Source organism: Choloepus didactylus, chromosome 8 (genome assembly GCF_015220235.1).
Source record: "Choloepus didactylus isolate mChoDid1 chromosome 8, mChoDid1.pri, whole genome shotgun sequence".
In the NCBI taxonomy this organism is placed as follows: Eukaryota; Metazoa; Chordata; class Mammalia; order Pilosa; family Megalonychidae; genus Choloepus; species Choloepus didactylus.
In genome coordinates, this window is record NC_051314.1 from 112,137,396 (window position 1) to 112,158,422 (window position 21,027).

The 21,027-nt window shown below is 37.3% G+C and overlaps 1 protein-coding gene across 5 annotated transcripts in view; it reads right to left on the minus strand.

Moving 5' to 3' along the window:
- Positions 1–21,027, minus strand: part of SLCO1C1 (solute carrier organic anion transporter family member 1C1) — a 111,946-nt gene that overhangs the window by 86,235 nt on the left and 4,684 nt on the right. For 2 of the 5 annotated variants that reach the window (XM_037845243.1, XM_037845242.1), the window contains exon 1: positions 210–901. The gene's annotated coding sequence lies outside the window, so the exon portion shown is untranslated. Of the gene's footprint in view, positions 1–209; positions 902–7,589; positions 7,997–21,027 lie in introns of those variants that run through there. The other 3 variants (XM_037845240.1, XM_037845241.1, XM_037845239.1) reach the window with 3 other exon arrangements.

A 21,027-nucleotide genomic window follows, 5' to 3' on the forward strand; every position in this document is an offset into this window, starting at 1 on the left:
AAATGTGTCCCCAGATATGAGTTTATCTAACTTGTTTAACCAGTCTCCCCTCCATTTCTACCTACCTAACAAGGGGCCCGGCACCTTTGAGTGAGAAGTGTTAGGGACTGAACACAAAGGAGTGTAGGTATTAAGGGTTTATTAACTTCTGTCCAATGAGAATCCAATGTACTAGTCACAAAGTACAAAAGAAGAAAACCAAATCTTACCTGGAGACAGAGATCAAAGACAGCCAGTTCCCCTCAAGGTGTTCAGTAAGAGGCTGGACCACCCTTCTCAGACCGGAGGAGGAAACTGAGATGAATTCTATGAGCAGTTTAGACAGGTGGGCAGAGCCTGGCTGGACACAGAATCAGAGGTGACTAGGGAAAGAAAAGATCAAGGGCAGGGTCTCACCCTGATCAGCCTATTCTCTCTCCTCTTCCGCCTGTCCCCTTTTCTCTGGCAGTCTGCAGAGAACTGGCCACGCTGGCAAAGCCACTGACGTGCATCTCAGCTCCCAGGGCACAGAAAGAGCTGAAGTCTTTGAGCCATTTCTTTGCAATTTGCTGCAAGTTTAAGGCCACACGTGATAAAGCTTTCTTTATGGGAGAGAGTGAAAAAAAAGAAAAGACCACTTGTGATCTTACTTGCTGATTCCCAGAAAACACAACTCTGCACGGGGCAGAGGGTAAGGGAACAGGGACAGAAAGAGTGGACGGAAGTTTGTAACAAAGATCCCTCCTTCTCCTTCCAAGAAGTTTTTAAGCCAGATGCTCCTTGGGGACAACGTTAGAATCCTCTGCTTTGTTTTTTTTAAAATTTTTAATTTTTTTTATTAAGGCTCTTGTGCTAAATCTCTGCTTGATGTTTTCCCATTTGGGATTCTAGAATCTGCAGGGACTACATATTAAATGGTCCAGATCAAGGCTCTGCAGTGTTCTCTCCAGAAACAGTTGATTCTCAAAGAAAAATGATCAGTTGCTCACATCCACAATTTCTGAGTTAAAAATAGACAATTTTTGGCATTCAGTCATTTATTCTACCTAATTCTAATCCCATGGAAAGAGAACTCCTTGCACTGAGAAATTCTACAGTTCTAATAAATTCTTTTTCCAAGTGAACTATGTTAGAGGATTTAGAGTAGTATTAGATTGCATTTGGTTTATACTAATAAATGAATTTGCTGCCAGAATTACCCAAGAGCCACCATATTCTTAAATGGCTGTGACTAGACTAATGGCTTAACTCTATTCTCACACTTCTTCCTCTGCAAAACAGAATTTTAATTAAAAAAACAGACTCACAGGGTTGTTTTAAGGTATAAATGATATCGTGTTCAAAAGCACGAAGCAAATCACAAAGCACTAAATGACTAGAAGGTATCATCATTACCTATATAATTTCAGCTTAAATAATGGTAAGGATGGTTAATGAACATGTATTAGCTCATTTTTCCTACACACACACACACACACACACACACAAAGGATAAGAGGAAAATAAGGATTTACCTTAAACCTTACAATGAAGCAATAGTGTGTCCAGACTCTGAAAGACCACCTATTTTATTTTGGCAATCAAACTAGCCTTTGTCATAAGAAACAACGAGCAAACATTTTAATAGATCTTACAATTTTCAAAATGTATAATGGGGGGCCATTGGTCCAGTAAAGGACAGACAGCATTTACCAGCCAAAATCACAAAGAGTTTACTTTCTCACCAAGAAATGCAATTCTCCCCTGATAATGTAATTTTCTCTATTCCCAACTTGCTCAAATCCATTCTCAAACATGATTCCTTTTTTTTCTACGCAATTTACAGGTAACATTACTATTTTGAATGCACATACTACTTATTCTACATGATATTCAGAGCTTCTCACATATAGCCTTGCTTTGGATTGTATCTTTTCACCCTCACTCAGCCACTCATTTCTACTTTCATATTACAGACCAGGGGTCAGCAAACATTTCTTTAAATGGTCACATAGTACATATTTTATGTTTTGTGGGCCATAAAATCTCTGTCACATCCACTCAACTCTGTAGCATACAATTAACCATAAACACCACACAAATGAATGAGTGTAGCAGTGTTCCAATAAAACTTTATTTACAAAAATGGGTGGCTGGTCAGATTTAGCACCCAGATTATAGTTTGCCAACCCCTACTCTAGACCTTGGGGACTATCAAACCCTGCATATCTTCCACAATCTCAACTTCAATCCCACTTTATAACCAACACCTTATGTACTCTAAGCTCTTTCTTTAAATACCCAACTCCAAGGTCCTTTGTCACTGGGTTGTATAATCCATTGATCCTTTACTCATGTCATATTTTCATTTTCCTCCTTCCCTGACTTAAATTTATGCGGTCATTTTAATCCCTCCCTTGCAAACATCCTCAATTTATTTGTCCTTCTTTCAGCTTGTTATTCTTCCTTGGCAATCTCACCTAGGTTAAATCCAACCCTCCATCTACTCCATGATTGTATATACACTGTTTTAAGTGGTTGGAGAACAACTCACTAACAAGCTATTGGGTCCTATTTTATATTTATGATGCTATCCTCACTGGGCTATAGAGATGTTGTTAAACATTGTTCTGGTTTGCTAAAGCTACTGTTAGGCAAAATACCAGAAATGGATTGGCTTTTCTAAAGGGGATTTATTAGGTTACAAATGTACAGTTCTAAGGACATAAGTCTCCAAACTAAGGCATCAACATGAGGATACCATCACTGAGGAAAGGTCAGTGGCATCGAGAACACCTCTGTCAGCTGGGAAGGCATGTGGCTGGCATCTGCTGGTCCTTTGCTCCTGGGTTCTGGTTTCAAAATGGCTTTCTCCAAAATGTCTCTAGGTTTCTGTTTCTCTTAGTTTCTCTCTCTCAGCCTCTGTGCATCCTTGCTTGTTCTCCCAGGGCATTTCTCTCTAAATATCTGGAGATCCTCTCTTAGCTTCTCTAGAGAAAACTCTGGGCTTCATCTCTTAGCTTAGCATTTCCAAATGTCTTTCTGTCTGCATCTCCAAGTGTCTCCAAGTGTCTGGGTCTGTGTTGGCACTTTGCTTCTCCTGAAGCAAACTCTGGATTATATATCTTACCTTCTTCCCATTATGTCTCTCTCAGCATCTCTGAGCTCCTTCTCTCTGTGAGCTCTCTTAAGGGACTCCAGTAAATTAATCAGTGGATGGGTGGGGCCACACTTCTGTGGAAATGATCTAATCAAAAGGTCTCACCTACAGTTGGGTGGGTCACATCTCCATGGAAACAACTAATCAAAAGGTCCCACCCCAATCAAAAGTCTATTAAGTCTGAACCTACAAGTTTGCATTAAAGAACATTGCTTTTGTGGGGGACATAACAGATTCAAACCAGCACAAACATAAAATCTTTTAATGGTCCAATCGCACCCCTTCTCTCTTGGGTGACTTCTCAAACCTTCAACACTTCTTTCCCTGCCCTCACTATCAGTTGTTGACCCTGCCTATGGAATTCACTGATGAAAAAGAAGAAAAACAGGATAGAAATTTCACAATCTGTCATCACCACATCTACACTCCACCTACATATGTATTTGTATTATCTGTCTTTCTACCTGTTCATATGTCCAGGCTCCTAAGGCCAGGTTATAGTCTATACTGATTATCTCTAGTTTCTCTATTTCAATTTTTTCTACCAGCTCTAATCAGGCTTTTATCTCCACCATTCCCCCACAATTACTTTCATCAAGAACATAAAATATCTTCTTAATAATTCTAGCGATCAATTCTCAGACCTCATTTTAACTGCTCTATATGCAAAATTGTATACTATTGAGTGTGTCCTTCTGTTTGATACATTTTCTTCACTTGATTTTCAGAACATCACACCCCCTCAGCTTTTTTTTTTCCCTACGTCAGTGATCATTTGTTTTGAGTCATCTTTGTTGGACAGCCCCACAGCTCAGTTCCTGGAATTTCTCTTCTGCTCTATCTATACTTACTCCATTAAGGACTTTATCCAGTGTCATGGCCTTAAATGTCATTTATAATGCAAGATCAATATAGTTAAGAAAAACTCTGTAATCCCTATTTTCAATTCAGAGTTTCAGCCTTTTGCAGAGATAGTTACAGATATGGGTATGGATGTAGATATCAATAAAGATATCTAGGTGTTCTGGTTTGTTGAACCTGCTGTTATGCATAATACCAGAAATGGATTGGCTTTCATAAAGGGGGTTTATTATGTTACAAATTTACAGTTCTAAGGCCATAAAAGTGTTCAAACGAAGGCATCCACAAAGAGATGCTTTGAGGAAAGGCCGATGGCATCTGGAACACCTCTGTCACCTGGGAAGGCATGTGGTTGGTGTCTGCTGGTCCTTCTCTCCCGGGCTCCAGTTTCAAAATGGCTTTCTCCAAAATGTCTCTGGGATCCTGCCTCTCTTAGTTTCTCTCTCACGGCTCCTGTGAATCCTTGCTTGTTCTCCCAGGATGTTTCCTTCTAAGTGTATGTGGGTCCTCTCTTAGCTTCCTCCCGGGCAAACTCTGTGCTTCATCTATTAGCTTAGCATCTCCAAATGTCTTTCTGCCTGCATCTCCAAGCATCTGGGTCTGTGTGAGCTCTGAGCTCTGAGCTCTTTTACGGACTCCAGTGATCTAATTAAGACTCACCCTGAATGGGCAGGTCACACCTCCTTGGAAATAATCTATTCAAAAGGTCTCTCCCACAGTTGGGTGGGTTACATCTCCTAATCAAAAGGTCCCACCCACATAAGTCTGCTCCCACAAGACTACATTAAAGAACATACAAAACAGTTTCAAACTGGCACACTAGGTATGGATCTACAGATATAGTTCTTTCCTAGCTCTCTTCACTAAGAAGACCTAGAAACAACTGGTATCTCTAAGTACTATTTCATAACAAAAGAAGCCTCGACTCAATACATGATGCACATCAGGTCTGGGGATATAAGATGTCTGGAATATCTTAGAAAACAGGGAGGCTTGAAGACTAGGTTATGTCCAAAGGACTTAGGAACCACCTGAACAAGTTCCTACAAGCCAAATATAGGCCAAATTGAGCACCAATAAGAATGATAACTGTGATGGCTGAAACATAAATTGTTTAAATTCACAAACTCATAATGACACTGAAAAAAAAAACAAAACCACATGGTCACTTCGGATGATTATATGGGACAACTCTGATATTCTAAAAATTGTTAGATTAGGGGAAAAACTTGTGCATTTATCTTTCCTTTCCTATTAATATGTTCATGAGGGTTATTAAAGAGTAAATGAAGATAAATTTCTATCTATTCCAACAAATAAACAAAGAAGGGATGATGGATTAAGAGTATCATAATTTTCAAATCCCTACTGAATTAATGAATCTAGGCAATTGTCATCAGTGACTAGTAATACCACAAAAGAAAAATAGCTAGACACTTTTATGTAAGTTAGAAGTTGAAATACCACCATTGAAATAGTCCTTATCCTTACCACCATACATAAGTAATCTTATCAAGCTGCAAATTAGATTGAACTACCAGTTTACAGGAAAGACAGAAATATGTCAAATGACGCTATGAACATGCCATTAGCAAAATCCAAAGTGGAGAATACCATTAAGGCCAAACAACTTGGGTATTTTTCAACTACACACAGCAAGGGAAAAAATAAGAGATAGAGGGGGAAATTGCATATTAAAATTGTATAGTAAAAGAAATGTATGTACCTCATAAAAAAGAAAACCTATGACGAAAAGATTTTATAATCCTTTTGAAAAAGTTATAACCTCAGAAATGTAAGTGCTGTATGAATATATGATGTATTAAGGAATTTATTTAATTAGTTATTTTAGAGATGATAAAGGTGTTATTTCAATGAATACTTAATTTTTAGAGGTAAAGAATGAATTACTTATATATAAAATTATTTATATATAAAATGGTTGGATATTTTCAAAATAATTCTGGGAGGAAGTGCTAAGTATTTGGATGTATAAACGGAACAAGGTTGTCTGTGCATTAATAATTACTTGACCTGGGTGGTAAGTATATAGGATTCATTATACTATTTTCTCTAAATTGAAAATATTTGAAAATTTACATAATTTAATTTTAAATAAGTAAATAAACAAATAAAATAAAAACTATTAGCAGATAAATCCCAATTTTATCTCTCTGACCCAAGTCTCTGTCTTTGCTCAAGTTCTGCCTTCTCAATGAGACCACCGAAACCAACCCATTTACAAAGGCATTCTTCTCTCCCCCTTAATTCTGATGTCTTAATCCATTTTATTTTTCTCCATTGCACTTAGCACCTTATAATATATTATATAATTTTCTCAGCTCTTGTATATAGTAGAATGTAAGCTCCATGAAGGCAAGATTTTTGTCTATGTTTTACACTGTTGTAAAAGACAAAAGGAAAGGCAGAGTGGCGTGAGAGCACAAAAGGCAAGTGGTTAGCCAATCCACACATTTTCTGCTCAGCATCTATTCTCAACCTTCTACCCATATTTAATTGCTATGAAACATCAACAATAATATTACATTTCTCTCAAACATGATATGACTATTACTCATGAAAATGAAGACACTAGCATTCAAATTCCTTTGGTTACAGTATTCCTCAATGGAAAACAACAAATACTCTTTTAGTTAGTCACATTCCCACCTGCATTATCTAGAACCTTAACTAAATTTGAAAGTTAACATCCACCAAATCTCCTTATTTAAAGCAGTAGTAGGAAATTATCGAAAAGAAAAGGAGGGGGTGACGTCATCAACATGGCGATGTAAATGGCTGCTGAAAACTTCTCCCCAGATATTCAGCAAAAAAGGGGGATAACCCTAATGGAGGAGGGTATGGATGGGAGAGTGACCCTACAGATGCCAAACTGAAGAAGAGAGATATCAGGTGGAAGAACTCTGTTCTGGGTCAGCTGCTCCTCTCCCTTCCCTCCACTCAGTCTTGCAGCATGGAAGGATACAGAACTAGGGTATGGGATTCCTCTCACCTCCCACCAGGGACACAGACTATACACTCATCCACAGCAATGAGACAGATTGTTTGGAGTTCAAGGGTATAGGGGAAAATACTTCAAGGCCAGATCAGTGAGGGGCAAAGAGTCTAAGAAAACATGGGCAGAGACTGTTTCCAATCTTGGGTCTGAAAGCCCTTCCCCCACCCTTGAGGAACATAGTAGCCAGAGGCCTGATACTTGCCTAGAAGATGGCTGAAAAGTTTGGAAGCTGAGAAAGTCCTCTGCTGCAGCGAGAGCTGGGGACACAGCCCCACACTGAGTCTGACTTTGCCCAGCAAAGTGAGGGCACAGGAACCCTGCAACTTCAGCCTTGCCAAACCATGCTCTTCTTGGCTGCAGGAGGTAATTCAGCCCCACTCAGCCAGACTCAGTTGGGCTCTAAAGGTAATTCAGCCCCACCCAGTCAGACTCAGCCAGCCTCCAAGAGGTAATTTAGCCCTGTCCAACAAGACTCAGCATGCTCCAAGAGGTAATTCAGCCCCACCCAACCACACTCAGCCATGCTCCACGGGGTAATTCAGTTCTAACCAGCCAGACTCAGCCAGGCTCCTAGTGGTAATTCAGCCCTACCTGAACAGTCTCAGCTGGGCTCCAAGAGGTAATTCAGTCTCACTTGGTCAGACACAGCCTCGGATCCAGAAGGCAAACACCTTCTGAGGAAAATGAAGTCACCGAACAGTGCCATCTGCTGGGCAGAACAGAAAGTGCAAGGCAATTTTAGGACTTCTCAGAACCTATTCAGGCCTTATCCTAGGCCCATTAGAGTTGGTCTACACCCCCTGCCTGGGAAACCAGCCCTGTTTAAATTAAGAAATACGGACAACCCAACAGTTAAAACAGTACTCTAAAACAAACTCAGGGCTTGCAGGCTGGTAAAAAACAGAATACCACTAGGAGCTAGCAGACTTGTTTTACCCACACAGAGAATTTGCTGTGGCACTCAGTGTCTATTCCCCAGAGGCAGGTTGCAGTGGGTACCTGGTTTTAGGGGGAAACTTGGGGGCAGAGCTAATCTGACAACTGGTTGGGGGAGAGAAACATATAAGCAGGGCAAGAACCAGAATAACAAGAGATAAAAATTCTGATCAGTTAAACAGAAGCTATATTAGAGGTCCATAAAAAGTTGAACTCAAAGACAAAGAACAGATGGAGAACAAAGCCAACAACAGAAAACCCAAAGTAAGAGAGTGAAAATGACTTCTAGAATAAAGTAATCAAAGAAACCAGATGCCTAGACACCAACAAAACATAATGAGTCATGCTAGGAAAAATGTCCCCGTCAAAGGAACAAACCAACAGTTCAGATGAGATACAAGAGTTGAAACAACTAATTAATGATGTTCAAACAAACATGTTAAATCAATTCAAAAATCAAATCAGTGAGTTGAGGGATGATATGGAAAAAGAGATGAAGGATATAAAGAAGACACTGAGCAAACATAAGGAAGAACCCAAAAGTTTGAAAAAACAAATGGCAGAACTTATGGGAATGAAAGGCACAACAGAAGAGATGAAAAACACAATGGAGACTTACAACACCATATTTGAAGATGGAGGAGAAAGGATCAGTGAACTAGAGGACAGAACAACAAAAAATTCTACATATAAAAGAAAAGATAGGGAAAAGAATGGAAAAATATGATCAGAGTCCCAGAGAACTGAAGGACAACATGAAGCACATGAATATACATATCATGGGTGTCCCAGAAGGGGAAGAGAAGGGCAAAGGGGGAGAAAGAATGATGGAAGAAATAATTACTGAAAATTTCCCATCTCTTGTCAAAGACATAAAATTGCAGATTGAAGAAGTACATCTTATCCCAAATGGAATAGACCGGAATAGACTAACTCCAAGACAATAATCAGATTGTCAAATGTTAAAGATAAAAAGAGAATTCTGAAAGCAGCAAGAGAAAAGCAATCCATCACATACAAGGGAAGCTTGATTAGACTATGTGTGGGTTTCTCATCAGAAACCATGGAAGCTAGAAGGCAGTGGTATGATATATTTAAGATACGGAAACAAAAACCTGCCAATCAAGAATTCTTTATCCAACAAAACTGTCCTTCAAAAATAAGGGAGACTTTAAATATTTTCAGACAAACAGACACTGAGAGAGTTTGTGAACAACAGACCTGCTGTACAAGAAATACTAAAGGGAATTCTATAGGCTAACAGGAAAAGACAAGAGAGAGAGGTCTGGAGAAGAGTGGAGAAATGAAGAATATCAAAAAAGGTAAAAGGAAAGAGAACAAAATAAGATATGACATATAAAATCTGAAAGACAATATGACAGAAAATAGTTCTGCCCTTACAGTAATAATGTTAAATGTTAATGGATTAAACATCCAAATCAAAAGACATAGACTGGCAGAATGGATTAAAAAACAGGACCTGTCTATATGCTGTCTACAAGAAACTCACTTTAGATACAAGGACAAAAATAGGTTGAAAGTGAAAGGTTGGAGAAAGGTATTTCATGCAAACAACAACCAGAAAAAAGCAGGGGTACCGATACTAACATTGTACAAATTAGACTGCAAATGTAAAACAATAAAAAGAGACAAAGAAGGACACTTTAAGGGACAAGTCATCAAGAAGACATAACAATTATATTTATGCACCAAGACAGAGCAACCCAAAATAATGAGGCAAACAATGACAACATGAAGAGAGAAGTAGACACCTCTACAACAACAGTTGGAGACTTTAATACACCACATTCATCAATGGACAGAACATCTAGACAGAGGATCAATAAGAAAACAGAGATGTATGATAAATGAACCAGACTTAGACATTTATAGAACACTACACCTCACAAGAAAAGGATACACATTTTTCTCAAGTGCACATAGATGATTCTCCAGGAGAGACCACATGTTGGGTCACAAAGCAAGTCTCAAATAAATTTAAAAATATTGATATTATACAAAACACTTTCTCAGATCATAATGAAATGAGGTTGGAAATCAATAACAGGTGGAAGGCTGGAAAATTCACAAATACATGGAGTCTAAACAACATCCTCTTAAACAACCAGTGAGTCAAGGAAGAAATTACAAGAGAAATCAGTTAATATCTAAAGGCAAATGAAAATGAAAACACACCATATCAAAACTTATGGGATACAGCAAAGCAGGTACTGAGAGGGAAATTTATTGCCCTAACTGCCTATGTTAAAAAAGAAGAAAAAGCAAAAATTGAGGAATTAACTGTTCACCTGGATGAACTAGAGAAAGAACAGCAAACTAACCCCAAAGCAAACAGAAGGAAAGAAATAACAAAGACTAGAGCAGAAATAAATGAAATTGAGAACAGGAAAACAATGGAGAGACTTAATAAAACCAGAAGCTGGTTCTTTGAGAAAATCAGTAAAATAGATGGACCCTTATCTACACTGACAAAAAAAAATTAATAAAAAACAAAACAGAGAGATGATGCCAATAAATACAATCGGAAATGGGAAAGGGGACATTACCACTGACCTTGCAGAAGCAAAGGAGATAATGAAAGGATACCATTGGCAGTTATTTGCTAATAAACTAAACAACTTAGATGAAATGGACAACTTCCTAGAAAAGCATGAACAACTAACATTGATCCAAGAGGTTTATAGACAACCTCATCAAACCAATCAAAGTAAAGACATAGAATCAGTCATCAAAAAGCTCCCAAAAAAGAAAAGTCCAGGATCAGATGGCTGCCGAGGTAAATTCCACCAAGCATTCAAGAAAGAATTAGTACTAATCCTACTCAAACTCTTCAAAAAAAAAAAAAACTGAAGAGGAAGAAAAGCTACCTAATTCATTCTATGAAGCCAACATTACCCTAATACCAAAGCCAAGAAAATTATAGACCAATTGCTTTAATGAATATAGATGAAAAACCCTCAACAAAATACTTGCAGAATGAATCCAGTAGTGCATTAAAACAATTATTTACCATGACCAAGTGGGTTTTATTGCAGGTAAGCAAGGCTGGTTCAACACAAGAAAATCAATTAATGTAATACACTACATAACTAAATCAAAGCAGAAGAACCACATGGTCAACTCAATTGATGCAGAAAATGCATTTGACAAAATTCAACATCTTTTCTTTATTAAAACACTCAAAAGGATAGGAATAGAAGGGACCTTCCTCAATTGATAAAAGCAATATATGAAAAACCCACAGCCAACATCATACTCCATGGGGAAAACTGAAAGCTTTCCCTCTAAGATCAGGAACAAGACAGGGATGCCCACAGTCACCATTGTTATTTAACGTTGTGCTGGAAGTTCTAGTAGAGCAATTAGGCAAGAGAAAGAAATAAAAGGCATCCAAACTGGAGAGGACGAAGTAAAACTTTCACTCTTTGCAGATGACATGATTCTATATGTAGGAAATCCAGAAAAATCTACAGCAAAGCTATTAGAACTAATCAATGAATACAGCAAAGTGGCAGGCTACAAAATCAACATGCAAAAATCTGTAGTGTTCTTATACACAAATAATGTGCAACAAAAGGAGGAAATCAAGAAAAAAATTCCATTTACAATAGCAACCAAAAGAATCAAATATTTAGGAATAAATTTAACAATATACACAAGAGATCTATACACAGAAAAGTACAAGAGATTGCTAAAAGAAATCAGAGGACCTAAATAAATGGAAGGGAATATCACAATCATGGATTGGAAAACTAAATATAGTTAAGATGTTAATTATACCTAAATTGATTTACAGATTCAACTCAATACCAATTAAAATCCCCAAAACTTACTTTGTAGAAACAGAAAAGCAACTCACTTCGCAGAAATAGAAATAACTGAATTTAATTGGAAGCACAGGGTTTCCTGAATAGCCAAAAATAGCTTGAGAAAGAGGAATGAAGTCGGAGGTTATACTTCCTGACTTTAAACCATACTACAAAGCCACAGAGGTCAAAACAGTATGGTCCTGGCATAAAGATAGATATACGGCCCAATAGAATTGAATTGAGTGTTCAGAAATGGACTCTTTCATCTATGGAAAACTGATCTTTGATAAGGCAGTCAAGCCAATGCAACTGGGTCAGAGCAGCCTCTTCAATAAAGGGTGTTTGGAGAACTGGATAGCCACATCCAAAAGAGGGAAAGAGTACTCCTATCTCATACATTACACAAAAATTAACTTGAAATGAATCAAAGACCTAAATATTAGAGCTAAGACCATAAATCTTTTAGAAGAAAATTTAGGGAAATATCTTAAAGATTTTATGATAGGAGGTAGTTTCCTAGGCCTTACACCTAAAGTGTGAGCCATGAAAGAATAGATAAATGGGATCTCCTCACAGTTGAATACATTTGTATATCAAAGGACTTGGTGAGAAAAGTAAAAGGCATCCTACACAATGGGAGACAATATTTGGAAACCACATATCAGATAAGGTTTTAATTTCCAGAATATATAAAGAGATCCTACAACTCAACAACAAAAAGACAAACAACCCAATTTAAAAATGGGCAAAAGAAATGGACAGACACTTCTGAAGAGGAAATATAAATGGATCAAAAACAGGAAAAAATGCTCAACTTCATTGGCTATTAGGGAAATGCAAATCAAAACCACAATGAGATATCTCACACCTACTAGATTGGCCATTATCAAAAAAAAAAAAAAACAAAAAAAAAAAAAAAAAGAAAAGGAAAAATCCAGAAAATTACAAGTATAAAGTTATGAAGCATGTAACAATGTGGATGAACCTTGAGCAAAATTATCCAGAAACAAAAGGACACATACTGTATGGTCTCACTAATATGAACTAACTATAAGGAACAAACTCTGTGACTTAAAGTTAAGAACATAGATTATCAGGAGTTAGAAAGAGGTTAGAGATCAGGCATTTGATGCTGAAGGAGTACAGAATGGTCAACAGGATTGACTGTATAGATGCAGAAATAGCACAATAATCTGTGAGTATTGTGCAGTATTGTAAGTTTACTGAACGAAGATGAACATGAGGAAGGTTGAAAGAGGAAGGCTAGCTTCACATAGGACACCAGAAGGAAAGATAGAAGAAAAAAACTGTATAATTTAGTGAAACCTAGAATGGCCAATGATTGTGATCAAATGTGTAAACATACCAATGTTTTTACATGAGGGAGAACAAATGAATGTCCACTTTGCAAGGTATGGAGAACGGGATGGTACTGGGGAAAAAATACAATCAAAGCAATCTAGAGTCTAGGTAACAGTAACAGTGTAATACAGTATGTCTCCACTAATTGTAACAAAGGCAATATACCAAAGCTAAATGTGTATTAGAGGGAGATATAAAGGAGGGGTATGGGATTCTTGGTGGTGGTAGTGTTGTATGAACTTTTTAATGTATTTTATTTTATATTTTCATTTATTTTTTAGTCATTTTTTTCTGTTGTCCTTTTTTTTTTTTTTCTCCTCTTCCTTTTTCTTTGTAGAAGAAATGGAAATGTCCATATATAGGTTGTGGTGGTAAATGCATAACTATGTGATTATACAAGGAGCCACTGATTGTTTACTTAGGATGGAATGTTTAAAAAATAAACAGAGGGATACAAGTGCTGGAGAAAAAGTGCAGAGAGGGATGCACCTGATCATTCTGGTGGGGAAGTAGAATGGTGCAGCCCATCTGGAGGGCAGTGTGGTGGTTCCACAGGAAGCTAAGTATGGGATTGCCATATGGTTCCACAACCCCACTAGTGGGTATATACTTGGAAGAACTGAGAACAAGGACACAAATGGACATTTGCACACTGGTGTTATGGCAGCAGAATTCATGATTTGCAATGGATGAAGGTGGCCTAAGGGTACATCAACTGATGAACAGAATCATGAACTGTAGTGTATATGTACAATGGAATATTGAGTGGCTGCAAGTAGAAATGAAGGTGTGAGGTATGCAACTAGATAAATTGACATTGAGGACAGTATGTTGAGTGAAATAAGCCAGAAATGAAAAGACAAACATTATAATGTCTCACTAATATGGACTAAATATAATGTGCAAACTCTGAGAACTGAATTTAAGAGCATTGGTTATCAGGAGAAGGCTTATTGTAATGGTTCCTAGATTGTAAGCTCTTACCATTATTCCTGAGTTGTAACAGTTATTTCTAGATTCTGAGATGCTGAGCTCTTTGTGCATAACCTGGTTGGTCCCTGGAACTTCGGGTATCTGTGTGACACCTGAGACTCAGGGTTAGAGTTCTGCAGCTCTGAAAGTCAGCATTACCTCATACAGCAACTGCTAGAGGAGTTGAATAAGAAATCAGACTTCAATTAGAGATATGAATGAAATGGACTTGGTTAGGGCTAAGGCAAATCAGACTAAAGGGTAAAGGATGATATTGACTGTATTTTAAAACTTCAACTTCTGTGTGAGACCAAATAAAGAGATGTTTATTTGGTGGAAAATCTAAAATTTCTGTAGCATATTATATAATTTATCTTGTATGGTCAGTTTATTCGAACAACATAATCACAAGAACCTTGAATAGAGTGCAATCTGGTTTGTTTGTACAGGTTAGTGTGAAGCCCTGATACATTCCAGAGTAATTCTGACAGATGATAAAAAAAAAAAAAAATATATGAAAAATCCCCTTGAGAGACTGGGGAAAAATGTGGATATATTAAATTTACCCACCTGGGGAATTCCTTATATTCTCACTAACACTGGGGAGTACTAATTTAGTAGGCCAAACCCTCAATCTTGGGGCTTGCCCTTATGAAGCTGTTACTGCAAAGGAGAGGTTAAGCCTACTTATAATTGTGACTAAGAGTCTCCCCCAGAGAACCTCTTTTGTTGCTCAGATGTGGCCTCTCTCTCTAACCCAACTAAGTTACCTTCCCCCCTACGTGGGACATGCCTCTCAGGTGTGTAAATCTCCCTGGCAATGTGGGACATGACTCCCAAGAAGCAGTCTGGACCTGACATTGTGAGACTGAGACAGCCTTCTTGACCAAAAAGGGGAACAGAAATGAAAGAAAAAAAGTAAAGTTTCAGTGGCTGAGAGATTTCAAATAGAGTTGAGAGGTCATTCTAGAGGTTATTCTTATGCATTATGTAGATATCCCTTTTTGTTATTAGTGTATTAGAATTGCTAGAAAGAAATACCTGAAACTGTTGAACTACAATTCAGTAAACATGATTCTTGAAGATGAGTGTATAACTATATAGCTTACATGGTGTGACCATGTGATTGTGAAAACCTTGTGACTCACACTCCCTTTATCTGGTGTATGGACAGATGAGTATAAAAATGGGGACAAAAAAGTAAATGAATAATAGTTGGGGAATGGGATGTTTTGGGTGTTCTTTTTTACTTTTACTTTTATTCCTATTTTTATTTTTATTACTTTTTTTGGGTAATGAAAATGTTCAAAAATTGATTGTGGTGGTGAAGCACAACTATATGATACTGTGAACAACTGATTGTATACTTTGGATGACTGTCTGGTATGTGGCTATATCTTAATAAAATTGTGGAGAAAACAAAACAAAACAAACAGCAAACAAAGAAAAACCACATACAACTCCTGACTCCACAAAGAAACAACACAGGTTCATCAGCAGTGCATAGTGTTGGAGAGAAGAACATGGGAACACAGAAATTGTCAATGGGTCTCACTTGTAAATGGAGAGAGAGAGGACTCCTTATAAGCAAGTGGCTCTAGAAACAACCAGTGAAGTAGGGAAAGGCCTCCATAAGCTTCAATGATTTTTAAGAGATATTGAAGTATAATTTATATCATAAAATTTACCTGTTTTAAGTGTACAATTCAATGATTATTAGTAAGTTTACAGGATTATACAATCATCACTACAACCCAATTTTAGAACATATTTATCACTCTAAAAAGGGACTCTAATAGCCTCAGTTTCCAAACCTAATCCAAGGCAACCACTAATCTAATTTCTGTCTCTATAGATTTCCCTTTTGTAAACATTTCATATAAATTAAATCATACAATACAAAAAAAAAAAAAAAGTTAACCAAAATGAGGAACTAGCATGCGACGTATACAGAAGGCATATAATGTAACAGTCCAAATCAGAAAATGTAGAAAGGAAGCAGCTGTGGGTTGAAGTTTATCAGAAAAATGGAACACGGTAGGTGGAATAGGGTATTTCAAGAAATTAGGTATTTTTAAATTAAATTAATGTGTATGTAAAAGCTAAAAAAAAAAGGAACCTGAAAAGTAAATTGGAAAGTTAAAAAAAAAATACACTAACTTTCTTATATCAAATACTATAGAAAAGGGAGAAGGAAAGAAAGAGAAATAATTGGGTATTATATAATTATATTTAAGATTGTTACAATCTTCAGGTCTATAATTGACCAAGAGGCACATACATATACATATTATATATATATAAAACTTTTGATTTCCACTATCCATTCTATGTTTTCTTTGGCTTCAGTCAGCACTCAACTAACTGAGGTCTTTTTTTTGTTTTCTATTGACATGATTAGGAAAGTTCAGTGTCCTAAGCAATCCTGTCTTCTGTGAGTTTTCTAGTTTCCCACTTCATTTACATGGAAGTACAACCTAGAAGTACTAAGAGGTCCCACAGAGAATCCTCTGGGTTCCAAATGCAATCTTTTTTGCCACTATTTTGTGGCAGAAACCATATATCAACTTGATGAATTGGTATCAATCACTCCCTATCCTGATGATTCAGTGACATGAAAACAAAACTGTGAGGTTGTCCTACACTAGGGTAATGGAACCATCAAGTTCTTGGTGAAAGGATCCTTCCCTTAGAAAAGAATCCCTCTAAACAAGCAGAACCAGATATTTCAGAGACAGGAAGCAAAATAAGATTGTTATTAGACATACTACTGAAAGTAGCAATTCTCATTTTCACCCCTTAATTCTGATACTCATCTATTCTGGCTATAGGAGAAATAGCAAAACATATTGGTAGATGGTTAACAATTTTATATCAGAACACACTGCACCCTCACAGGGCTTATAGCTGGCATCTAACTCAATTCTCAATAGGCCATTCCATCATTCTTAAGACTGGGCCTTTCCTGCTTTCTATATGGCTATTTTTGGCTTCTCAATTAAACCTCTAACTTCACTACGGGCATAAACTTCCATTTTGTGCAATAATTGGGTGGCCCATCTGCCTTCATCATCTTCATTCTGTTCCTCCCTCATTTTCTTCATCTGTGGAAGTTAGACTAACGCCCCCAAAGATGCTCAACGCCCAATTCCTGGAAACTGTAAATATGTTAAATTACCTAACTTTGAGACTTTGTAGATGTCATTAAAGTTACAGATCTTAAAATTGGGAGATTATTCTGCATTATTTGGGCCCAAACTAATTGTATGAGCCCTTACAAGCAGAGAACTTTCTCCAGCTGGAGGCAGAAGAGATGTGACAGAAGAGGAAGCCAGAAAGTTTCAAAGTGTGATAAGGAATCACCTCCCACCATTGGTCTGAAAAAAACAGGAGGAATGCAGACAGCCTTAAGAAGCTGAAAGATGTTCCCACCAACAGCTAGCAAGAACAGGGTCCTTAGCCCTACAACCCTAGGAACAGATTTCTGGCAACACCCCAAATGAATTTGGAAGCGAATTCTCTCCCGGAGTCTTCAAATAAGGGCCCAGGCCAGCAGACACCTTGATTTCAGTCTTGTGAGACCCAAATCAGAAAACCCAGTCAAGGCTGTCTGGATTTTTCACCTACCTGCCTTGTCCTAAGCCACCAAACTTTGTGATTTTTTATGACAGAAATAGAAAATGATTATCTTTACCTACTTCAAACTCCCTGAAGATGGACACAGACCTTCAGTGAGTTCACCTCTAGTATCTGCTAGGAAAAGCCAGTCAAACTGACAAGACTGAGGAGCTGTTCACCTATCTTGAGTGCTAGCTATAAAGTGTGAAGTAATATCCTCTATCATCCATCCACTCCCCAGTCCAGCTCTGTCTAGGCCCAGTAGCTCAGAGGATCCCAGAGAGCACGGGGGTGAGACAGAACTTCCAATCTGACCGATAGCAGCTGAGGTGAGCCTGGACTCCTTCCTTATCCAGTAGCAATGTCAGAAAGAACATTCAGGACATGAAGTAGCTCCAGTGCTGTAAAATAAGCAAGATTTGCTTAATTCTATCCTAGCAAGCAGACAGTTTTATAATTATTTAAGGAATTAATCTATTAATTTTTCTTTTCATTGTCAGGGTCTGGTAACATACCTCAAGCTGCACCTGGTGAGGTTCAGCGAGTGTAGGTTGGTCTGTAGCGCTGGACCAAGTGTGCGTTAAGATAACCAAGGCCCTCTCGCCTGATCTCTGAGGATTTCTATTACAGAAGGAATAGGATGGCTGTGGCCATCTTTTTTTGTCCAGCCCAGTTTGCAGACTCCATGGAACTTACCCATCTTCGCCAGTACATACTGTATCACAGAAATTAAACTTTCCTTATCTAAAACCAGTTATGAGGGCATCTAATTGTAGGAAGGATAGAGGGAGATCAGACTGGGTTGTCTGGTTACCGTCTCCTTTGACCTGAGAACCATTAAGACGAAAGCCCCAGGAAAGGGATTAACTTTACAACTCAAGAAGACCAAAAAGATATAAGCAATCTTGCTTTGTTGTGCTTTGAATATTTGGATGTGTGTGTGTGTGTGTGTGTGTGTGTGTGTGTGTGTGTGTGTTACACAGAAGGAGAGAGAAAGTGTATGTATACAGACTGTGTGAAAATATGACACTGACACAATTTGCCTAAGACACAGAAATATGACTAATAAAAAGGTCAGTTTCTTTAGGAGAGGGCCAATAGTTTGGGGCCAGACTAAAGGGAGTTTTGAATATACCAAACTTGTCCGTTAGGGTTTTTTTCTCATAGGTAACAGGGAAATCAATAAATGTAGATTAAGGAATTAATTCCTTGGAACTTTGGGTAGAAATCACATTATGTTTTTGTTTCTTGGGACTACAGTTGAGCTAATTTGATATTCAAGTGTACTCATTCAAACTCCTCTGAAGTTTTTCAAACATGCAGAACAAAAATAATTCCATTGAGTTTGTACGACAAAAGGACTATATGTATTAGGTACCCAAAGACAAGTTTTACAGGATATATTGTGGTATTGGGTAGTAACCGCCAGCACTGTGGATTTTGTAGTACCCTGAATGTCATAGGACCCTGAAGCTGAGTGCCAGAAATCTATCTGGGTAACTTGGTTTTGGTGCCATTTGGTTAGAAAAAGGACAGATGATGATAATTCACCAGTGATAGGGAGGGAGATGTGACCATGAGAAAATACCCACCCCCCTCCCCACAGTGGTCCTTGGAAACTGTAGGAAACCCAATGGATGTCTTACAGTAGAGAACAGGCTGGGGTACCAGGAAACTACATTTGAGTATGAGAAGAAAAATGCTTTCAGAAGGCTGGAGGACTTAGGTTCCACAAATAACTACATCAAACATGATACCACACAATTATATTTATATAGTACATTATCTTCACATTGCAACATGTACATTGATCATCTATGACACACAGTTCTAATAATTTTGAATATATATTTACTGTAATATATATAACCAAGAGGCACTTCCAGTAATTCTGGCAAAAAGGGAACATCATTATAGTCTCTAAGCTAAAAAATAATAAAAATAAATACAATTTATCTTTTTTCTCTGTACAGATACTACTTTTTACAAAATATTTATCAGCTATTAACTAGGTCACTTAACAATTACTTATAATCAATAATACTAGTATTTCTACACATATTAAGTACAATATGCAGCTGAGAGCACAAGATTTATAGCAGTGGCAAAAAGACCACTTGAATTCCAATGCCTTACTTGTGGTTTTTCTAAAAGTTGGATAAAGTATTCAAGGTTATCAATTAATATATTCGGGGTTGTATTGTCACTTTGGTCAGCAGTTATTTGAAAATATTGCTTTTTAGGAACACTAGATAAAGTTCATCTAACACTCTCTGGTTTCCAAATATCTTATTAAGTCAAATATCTGGGACATGTTAATTAGAACTTTCCAGTGACAACTTGCCATCAGGAAGAGGTAATCACTTATCAGAACAATTGCTCCATTGGGAATCAGAACACATTTTAACACCAAAAACCAAATCAAATTAACCAAACCAACCCATTCATACTAAAATTCTTTCAGCTGCATGTCTAATATCATTATAAAATGAGATTGTCTTTTATTATTGTCTTTATTATTTTGCATTGAAAGCTCCAGAATATTTATAAAAGCACCAATTTTCATTTTGTGATTTGCATGATAAATATCTGTAGGAAGAAATATTGGGATGGTGTGTATGGGGGTGAGGGGGGTGGGGAGAGGTGGATTCAGTGACATTTATTTCCAGTGCTTATCAACTAACAAATTGTCCTTGTTGGAACAAAATTGGTATGCATTCTTATATGAGACTATATTAAGAAATACACTGATACTCATAAATGGAAAAAAAAAACCTCAAAACACCAGATGAGCAAACATAATAGAGTAAAAATCCCATGCAAGTATTTGACTCAGAGATAAAAATCTTAGTAAATTTTTCAACTAATGAACAAATATCTACTAAAAGTTAAACCACTGGAACCCCACTAACAGGTGATATAGAGATACGTAGTATAAATGCTAGGGTTTTTAAAAGATGGCAACATTATAGTACTGTATTAAACTTATAGATGACTAAAACGAAATACGCATCATAATATATGATTTTGTTTGATAAAAATAATCAGTGAGGGAGTTTTGAAGAAAGGTGAAGGGAATACTCTACCAACCAACAAGTTATATGCATAAAAAGAACATCTTTAAACAATTACTTTAAAACTCACATTAAACATCTGAGTATTTTGCTATTATATAGAGAACAAAATTACTAGCATGAAAAACAATACTTCCCTTCAAAAGGTATTCAAGCAGCAGTTTCCAAGCTCTATGGGCTAATTCACATTCAGAAAGTTGTGGAAATGCTCATCATAGCAAAGGAAGACAACAGGGT